The sequence below is a fragment of the Camellia sinensis genome, chromosome 7 (genome assembly GCF_055761805.1).
Source record: "Camellia sinensis isolate YWXY chromosome 7, ASM5576180v1, whole genome shotgun sequence".
NCBI lineage: Eukaryota > Viridiplantae > Streptophyta > Magnoliopsida > Ericales > Theaceae > Camellia > Camellia sinensis.
In genome coordinates, this window is record NC_138967.1 from 42869051 (window position 1) to 42878290 (window position 9240).

Here is a 9240-nt window from a genome sequence, read left to right on the forward strand (position 1 = left end):
ATCATGAGTTGAAGACTCAATAAAAACATCAAAGAAAACAAACAAAATATCCCCAGATATAAACCTTAAGAACCAAAAAGAAGATCTGGAGGACTTCAATCAATCACCTAGTTTTGGAAGAAAACCAAGTATTTATAGAGAACCAAAAGTAATCCTAGATTTGGAAGAAAACAAACTCCTTGAGAAATCCGGATTCTGAGGCTCGCTCGAGCAAAGCTTTGCTGGCTCGAGCGAGCAGTGTATTTTTCATGATTTCTACTAGTGCCTTGGCTCGAGCGACGAATCCTTGGCTCGAGCGAGGAATACACTCTTTCAGGTTTTTGTATGGACGCAATCCTTGGCTCGAGCGTGCATTCCTTGGCTCGAGCGAGCAAGCCCTAGCTCGAGCGAGAACTTCTTGGCTCGAGCGAGCAACGACGGACATGCAATTTTGAATACAATTTTGCAATTTGCTTCGGCCGCGAGCTGACCGGGCAGCTCGACCCCCGTAATAATCAGCGAAGTGGCAATCTTGAAAGCATTAACATCACAAACTTCTCTGCATGGTTTGATTCGGGTTTGGATTCGCATCTAATAAACTCATAGCCTCACTGAAATAAAAGTGCGAAAATAAATACATCTGAAAGGAGTTTTGTCAAACGGGGTTGCCAAGAATAAAAACCTAACAGAATCTATAAATTTTTTATTGTTTCCATGTTATTCCTTAGCAACTTTATTTTTCTAGCAATGCTAATTGTAATGCCAATTATGTACTTTTTCCAACTTGATTGCTAATTGATTTTATCATCACTTCCCCCTCACATTTCAAAGGAAAAGGATCAATTCTTGCTTCTGCAATAATTAAGTCATGTGATGAATTTATTGGGTCCAACATCAATGCTTCATATCTTTCAACGGGAAGCAACTTAAGGTCATGATATCCATCCTCTTCTATGGAAATGTAATAGATGTAATTAACTTTAGACATTCTCTGGTGGATTGTGCAATTGATTAGGGATGAAATCGCAAGGCTTTTGATTGCCAATCAATTATACAATCGAATGAAGATGAATTTGTTAGGCATTTCTTAACAAATTCACTAGCAAAAATTTACATAATTAATCAAAATGCACTTATCCAAAATGAATTTATTTGCACATAGGCCAACCACCTCAAAAATAAAAAAAGGGGACTTACGTGTTGATCTTAATAGGTGAATTTATTGCATAATAAGTCTTATAATAATTAATGATGTTTTTCATCAAACCTATTAAATAAAGTGAGTAACTGTTAATTTTCAGTGATCGTTTGAAAATTATTACAAAAAAGTCACTAATTATAATTTTAGCAACAATTTAAAAATATCGTCACATAAAAGTTACTAATTTTTAACTTTTAGGGAGAATTTAAAAAATTCGTCACAAAAAGTTACTAATTATAAGTTTTAACGACAATTTATAAAAATCGTGACAAAAAAAGTGATTAATTATTAATTTTTAGGGACATATGCAAAAAATAATCACAAAAAATTATTTTTAGCAACGATTATACTAAGACTTATTTTTAATAGGACTTAATGAGAATTAAGTTAAACTATTAAAATTTATTGATAATTTACCCAAATAAGATCAAGGTAACTCTCAAAAACAAAGATCAACAACCTGGATTGACATGAAAAAATCAACTTGGACAAATATCCTCAATATCCAAATATCATATATATTGGATGACATCCAAAAAATTTACAACCTCCATATGTCAACCAACACAAATGTAAATTATTAAAATCAAATTTACATAATCTAGATATTACATCATCCATAAAGAAGCCATTCGAACTTACGTTATTCATCTACACATAAAAACCTTTGAAATTTGGTCCACAAAACAAATTTTAAATAATCCATCAAATATCATATTGTTCACAAAACAAATTTTGTAATTCAATGAAAATACCAACAATAATCAGAGATAGTATATTATGAATAATATTTTATAATTAGTAAACACTGAAAGGGTAAATTATGATAGTACTCTCTGTACTTTAGTCATTGTCTTATTTTAGTTCTTACAATTTCATTTAGCTCGATTTTAACTCTAAATTTATGACTTTTTTTGTCTCAACTTAGTCCAATTGATTATAATTCGTTGCAATTTTTTTATGAAAAATACTAAAAAAGTGTTGTTTGTCATATTTTACTCAATTCAGTGAGTTAATCTCAACCAATTTAGTAATAATTTTCCTTAAAAAACACTAATGATATTATTAATTGGACCAAATAAATACAAAATTTAAAATTAAGGGTCAAAATTGAGCCAATTGAAAGTGTAGAGACCAAAATGACGCAACGAGTAAGATATAGGGATTATCAATGTAATTTGCCCAAATTAAAATATGTGACATGAGAATATATGAGTGAATGAATGGTATGTGTATAATTTTAGTGGTTTAATCTTATTATATTAAAAAAATTAAAATATATATATTATTTATATATGAATATATTTAATTTAATCACTATTTGGCATCCCCTATAAAAGTGTATTTTTTAAAAAAAAATTTTTATATGTTTTTGATCATATCACCTCTTTACTTTTTTGTATATCTTTTCATAAAAAGTCAAAAAATATACCTATTTAAATTACCCCAAACACTATCTAAATATTATCCGCGTAGGGGCGAGAAAAATCTGCACAGGAAAGCCACACTTCGGCTTTTTTTTTTTTCTGTTTGTCATGGCCATGGACTCCCAAATAGATTGGCCAATTGATTGATGTTTCCACGGCTCGTAAGGAATCAATTATTTAAGCAATTGGCTAATAAATGCATACATCAATTGGCCAAAATCCAAAAAAAGGCCAACATCCAAGTGTTTGGCCAGGCCATGGGCTTCCAAATTGATGACACTAACAACCAGGTCCGAAGTTAAGAAATTGGCTTGCAAATTTGAATTGTGACTTGTATGCATAATCAACTCAATTGCCGAAGTATATTTCGACCAAGATTTGTGACTTATTGGCATGTTTGATTGGAAGGATTAGAGTATGGGATTGGGATTATTAATCCGCGGGCCCAATTATCCTATGTTTGTTTTGACATTTTGTTTTAAGATTATCAATCTAATGGATAATTAATCCAACAAATTTGTAGGATTATTAGTAATGGGGTAGGGGTGAGATTGTGAATACCATACTAATTTAATTGGATTATTAATACCTCACTATTAGTATTGTGAAATCAAACATGACCTATATGTATAATCAATTGAATAATTGATTGGCGTAAAAAACATCATGATCTATAGTGTTGCCATTCTTGCCTCAAGCCTAATGTAATCTCAGCCAATTTTCAAACAGAAACCAACATCAAAACACAACCACACCCTCAATTGGTAAAGAACACTGAATATAGCATAACCCAAAATACATTAACAAACACAAACAAGATTGTCAAAACCCACGTGGCCATTTACAATACCAAAACAACAAAAAGAAGAATAAAACTCATTTTGATCCAATCATAATTATTGTCAATACAATACAACTGTTATAGGGAAACTATTGCCAAAAATCACAACCCATTCTAGAAGTTCATCATTGAGTCATGAAGTTGATCTGCAAAGACACGGTACGTCATTGAGGAAACCACCAAGTTTGCTGCCATTCTAGAAGTTCATCATCGAGGAGTCATGAAGTTCCTTCCTACACTCACTACCAAGTTTGCTGCCATTTTTCACTCAAAACCATTGCAAACTCCCCTTCAATACTGAACAGAATGTCCAGAATGACTTCAATACATTTCTTTTGTACCCGTAGGTGCTATTTTAATATTGGATTTAAAATGGATTTATTAACTCACCTCAACCAGCCACAGCCGTATTAGCAGTTTGAGTGTCATGCGCTATCTGAATCCGGGTTGGCAGAACACAATGGCAGATCCACAAATCTGGTTAAGAGGGGACCAAAATCTATATTAATCAAACATAAAAATTAATGTTTTGCATGTAGATTGTATTAAAATATTCATTTTAATAAGCATTAAAATTAAAAATTATCATTAAAATTATAAATAAAAAAATATAAAACGAAGAACATAAAAATCAAAAAATAATAATGTAAAAATACTTTTCATACGGATCATAGTCGCATTGGGTTGTAACTAACACCAATTAAAGTAATAATTGAAGCCAAAGTCATTACAATAGTTGTAACAATACCGCTTTGAGACATAATCAAAATCATAAGAGGATGCAACTAATTTTGATTTAATAATTTTCTAATCCCACCACCCTAATGGCTCACTAAGAAGCACGGATACTTCTAAGAATGTGACGTATCCGTGTCGTGTCCTTCTCAGACACCGACACTCTTCAGACACTTTCCCGACACGTGTCCGACACTCCTCAAAACGTGTCCTGTTTTTTAATTTTTCTTAAAGATCCGGACACTCTTTGGACACGTGTTTATCGGTTGAACACATGTCTATCAATTAGACAAAGGTGAAACTAATTATAAGTTTGAACAAAACAACTTAAGATACAAAATAAAACAAAAACCATATAAATTTATAAGAATTTGTGTCAAATTGCATTTTTCATTATCTTTGAATAATATATTCATATATATAACATATAATAAATATATAGAATTATATATTTTATGCGTGTCCCCCACGAGTCGTGTCCTGCATTTTTTGAAAATTAACGCGTCCGCGTGTCCGTGTCCGTGCTTCTTAGATGGCTCATAACTAAACACCACAATAATTCGTAACTAACATTAATTTAGACTATAACTTACCTATAGTATGATCCTAATTAAATGCATCAAATAAATGGGCACTTCAGATGGAGGAGGGTGGGGGCACTTCACAAAGTTTGGCACTCTCAACTTATGACATTTTTAAATCAGCATATTCTGAATTTTAAATGTTTTAGACCTCGATTAACCATCATTTTGCATCATAACTAAAGGTTGCCCAAATTTATTTCAAGCCCAACAGATATGTAAGGGAAAAAAAAGAAAACAAAAGGGAATGCAAAACCATAATTTATGGAACTTCATTTGCGGCATTTTACTTCACTTTGAATATTCATCTCTGATGAAGTGAGTGAAAATTGGAAATTGGAAATTGAAAATTGAATTCTACTTTCTGGTAGAGAATGTTGTTTTAAATAGTAACAAGGCTGAGTTAAGCACAGTGGAAGGCAGAAAATGATGGCAGGTTTACAGTCAAAGTCTTACTGCAGACACTTTGAATTGATTTTGGGAGCTGATAAAAGGAACATGTTTTTTTCGATGAATAGAAAGAACCTGCTATAATAATGCTACTGCTATGTAACAGAACTTAATCGAATTTTGTGTTTTAGGATTTTTGAATGGAACAACCTAGTTGGGATGCGCCTTCTACCATCATTTGGCAAAACGAATTATTAGCAACTCTATCCTCAAATAGCCATCATTTTGCATTGTAACTAAAGGTTGCCCATATTTTGAGTTCATCTTTGAGGGAGTGTTTTCCAAGACTGTTTGTGCTATCTACTTGAAAATAGACAAAAGTGGCTAGAGGTGTTTATTGGTTACTAATGATGCTAGTTCCAAGTTGAACCTTTGCTTTAGAACTGAGTGTTTTTTGTATAGTAAGTGAGAGTTCATCACCAAAATCAGATTAGCAAAATCAACAAAGAAGACATACCTTCCATTACAAGAGAAGAAAACTCAAACTACAATCATTCCAAATAAATCTAATAGTTAATACTCAAAAACATCTTAGGGCATATTCCAATTACTACAAATCGAGATATTAGAAGCAGAAGGCTTGACTCCATGAAGCTGAGAAGATTTAATCCTGACATTCATAGTTGATTTGTTGCAAAATTTGGGCTAGGATGTGTTGCAAGCCTCTAAAAATTCTATGGTTTCTTTCCTGCCATATGTAGTATAGATCATAGTAGACCAAGCAAGCTTCTTAACAGTGTTCTGGAAGTTTTTCCCACAAAGTTTACCAACTAACTGACTGAGTTCAGCTTACCAGAGATGGCAGGGCTTACTGATATTACACAGGTTAGATACCTAAAACCAAATAGCTCTAGAAAATGGACATGATGAGAAGAAGAGGTGCTGTAGACTTCAATTTCCTGAATGCAAACCAAGCGGGTTGCATTGCTCTAATAATTCCTCATTCAAAGAGCTTATCTCTAGTCCTGAGCTTACTTTTAATCGCCATCCAAAAGATAAAACTATGCTTGGTAATACATTTGGAAAACCAAATTAGCTTGTGCCAATAAACTTTTAAGATTCCCTTTTCCTCTTGAAGTAACAAGCACACAACAACTCTATCACCACCAAATTCTCGAAGTTTGGTACTGTTGACTTAAAAACATTTTCAAATCAGCATATTTGGAATTTTGAATGTTTTAGCCCTCGATTAGCCATCATTTTGTATGATAACTTAAGGTTGACAAAAAGGGCAATGCATCTAATTTTACACAATTCTCATCAACTTCACCATCCATGTGAATAAAATCCATGTTAAGTCAACAAATATGTTCTCTTTGAAAATTTCTTTGATCATCAATCATACTACATCTACACATACACACATGTTAACTAAGGTCGGGTTTGGATCTTGGATTTGCGACGGGAATATAAGCTTAGTTTTTTTTGTCACTTTTCCTTTACCTCCTCAAAAAGAAGTTAGCAATATGGTAAAAGAAGTAATTACGCTTACCTCGATTAAAGCTTCCTTGTCAAACCTATTTTTATATTATGTCATTGTGAAAAATTGTTAAATCTTGAATTGAACAGAGCACCTTTAAAGATTTGTTACAAAGTAACCTTAGACTGAATGTAGGTTCTGCCTCATCTATTATTTTTTGGTCTAATGTATGGTTTGAAAATTCATCTTTGAGTCTGTTTTCCAAGTCTCATTTTGCTATCTACTCAAAAAGCAGAAACAGCGGCAGACTTGTTTGAAAATTGAATGAGAATTACACTCTCTATTGGAGAGTGTTGTTTCAAGCAGTAATAAGGCTAACTCATTACAATGGAGGGCTGAAAATGATGGCTAGTTAACATTTTTAAGTTTTTCTGCATAAATTGCATAAACCATTATCCCTCTAAGAATTCAAGTTTTTTGTTGGTTGGCACTAGGTAAATTCTATGTCCATGTACTCTGCCTTTTGTGTCATTTTTGTTCTTGTAATTGCAATTAACTCAAATTTAACTTTAAATTTTGAGTTTTATCTCTATTTAGTTCAGTCAATAATGCTAGTTAGATTTTTTGACAAAAATGACAACTGTGAGCCTCACGAGAGCATAATCACGAGAGCATAATTTCAGGGACAAAATCGTAAATTCAAACAACATCTGGAACCATAGATTATCTACAAAATAGTCTGAAACCAAGCACCAAGACAACTACACAAGTCCAAATTATGCAATTTTTTGATGAAACAAAACATAACCAAAACCTAAATTAACAAAAAGCTTAAAAAAAAAAAAAAAAACTTGCAATGCAAGTGTGCGTGTGTGAATTATTAAAACACCACATCATGTAACTTAAAAAATAAAACTACGGCTACAAGAAGCAGAAATAGAATTGATTTTAGAAGCGCGAAGGAGATGAAGAAATTGATCGATCATGAAAAGAAAGAGGGAGTTACCGCACTCCAAAAATCGAGAGAGAGAGAGAGAGAGAGAGAGAGAGTTAGGGCTTCCCCAAAAATCAATTGAGAAAGATAGAGACGTTATTGTTGCAGATGGAGGGGTTTCAGGTTGAGGGAATTATAGAGGGTTTGAAGTTAGAATGAGGGTTTGGTTGAGGTAGAATCGTTGAAATGGAGAGAGAGAGAGCTCCATACCTGATATCTAGTTGGAGAGAACGCCTTCACTTCAACGATGGAATCCCATAGAGGCTTGCAGTTCCGTTGTTGCTGAAAATCAAGGGTTATATAGACATTCAACATTGGAACCCAGCAGGGGCTTCTTATTAATGGAAATCAAGGGCTACATAGTGAACCTTACACACAGGAAGAGAAAAAGAGGGAGAGACGAAATAAAGAGAGTGAGGAAAGTGGGAGGGAAATAGGAGGGTTAACCGGTTGCCCCGGTTTTTAATTTTTTATTATTAAACAATTCAATGATCTTGATCAAATGTTTGTAATCCAAGGACTAATATGGTTGCATAGGGCGTGGAGGGTTGCACACTTAAACAGCACCTAAAAAGTAAAAACAGAGGACTCATGAAGCATTGATGTGTACTTGTGGCACCATCATCAAAACCAAATACAGGGTAAGATGGTTCGAGTGAAAAATAATAAAAAATCAAAGCGTTTACATCTGCCCAGCACCTATTTAGCATAGTAAAATCTCATATATTTAAAACTTTTTTCAAAGTCTAGAGAAATTTAGATGAACCCACTAACTCAAGTGGGCTGTATAATTCAATACAAACTTGAAAATATTGTGGAACTAAGATGTGTACATTGTGTGTGTATATATATATTTATGTATATATGTAAAGCTCTATTGAGGAATGGTGCAGTAATTTTTGGTCTACAAATTTGGACTTATATCTTGTGGAACCAACCAAGTTTTGATATACATAAAGCTTTACAGCACCATTCCTCAACACACACACACACATATTATTGTACACATCTTTCACATAGTTGAAACAATTATACATAAATATACAAATAGAATCATCCTGATGAGGGTTTGTGATGAGGGATATCAACTAGATAGCAATTAAAAACCACTAAAGTGATTGAAAGAAAAATGATGAGCAGATCACAATATGTAGATAAGCAAAACAAGACATAAAGATTGAAGAAGTAGATCATATGGAAATTCATCACGCGCATCATATGTGCTTTATAACTAAAAAAAATAACATAATTTCATACTTTCTGATTCATTAAAAAATAAATAAAATGTCATAACTAAATACAATAAAAAACATTACTAAAGATCTCATGCATCATAATTAAAATAATATTATAACTAAATAAGAAAATGGTATAACCAGGAATGCATATATGTATTTTTTTTATCAACAAAAATAAACTTTATTAATGATAAAACACATGCATTAAATATGAGATTATATCAATAAAGGAAAGTTAAGGGCAAAAAGCATCATAGTGACGCATCCAAATCCCAACTAAGTCAACACCAAGAAAATCACACAATCATATGCTAACTCAAGTCAAGAGAGTTAATGAGAAACCATCGAAATACTCCCCTGCTGCTCAATCACAA

At 32.7% G+C, this 9240-nt stretch overlaps 1 long non-coding RNA gene across 1 annotated transcript; it reads right to left on the reverse strand.

Annotated features, from left to right (window-relative positions):
- Nucleotides 1-3368: 3368 nt before the first annotated feature.
- Nucleotides 3369-8124, reverse strand: LOC114311617 (uncharacterized). The gene is made up of 3 exons (XR_003646544.2): nt 7839-8124; nt 3839-3925; nt 3369-3745 (listed from the first exon to the last, which is right to left on the reverse strand). It is a non-coding gene; the product is annotated as an uncharacterized LOC114311617 (long non-coding RNA).
- Between the last annotated feature and the right edge of the window lie 1116 nt (nt 8125-9240).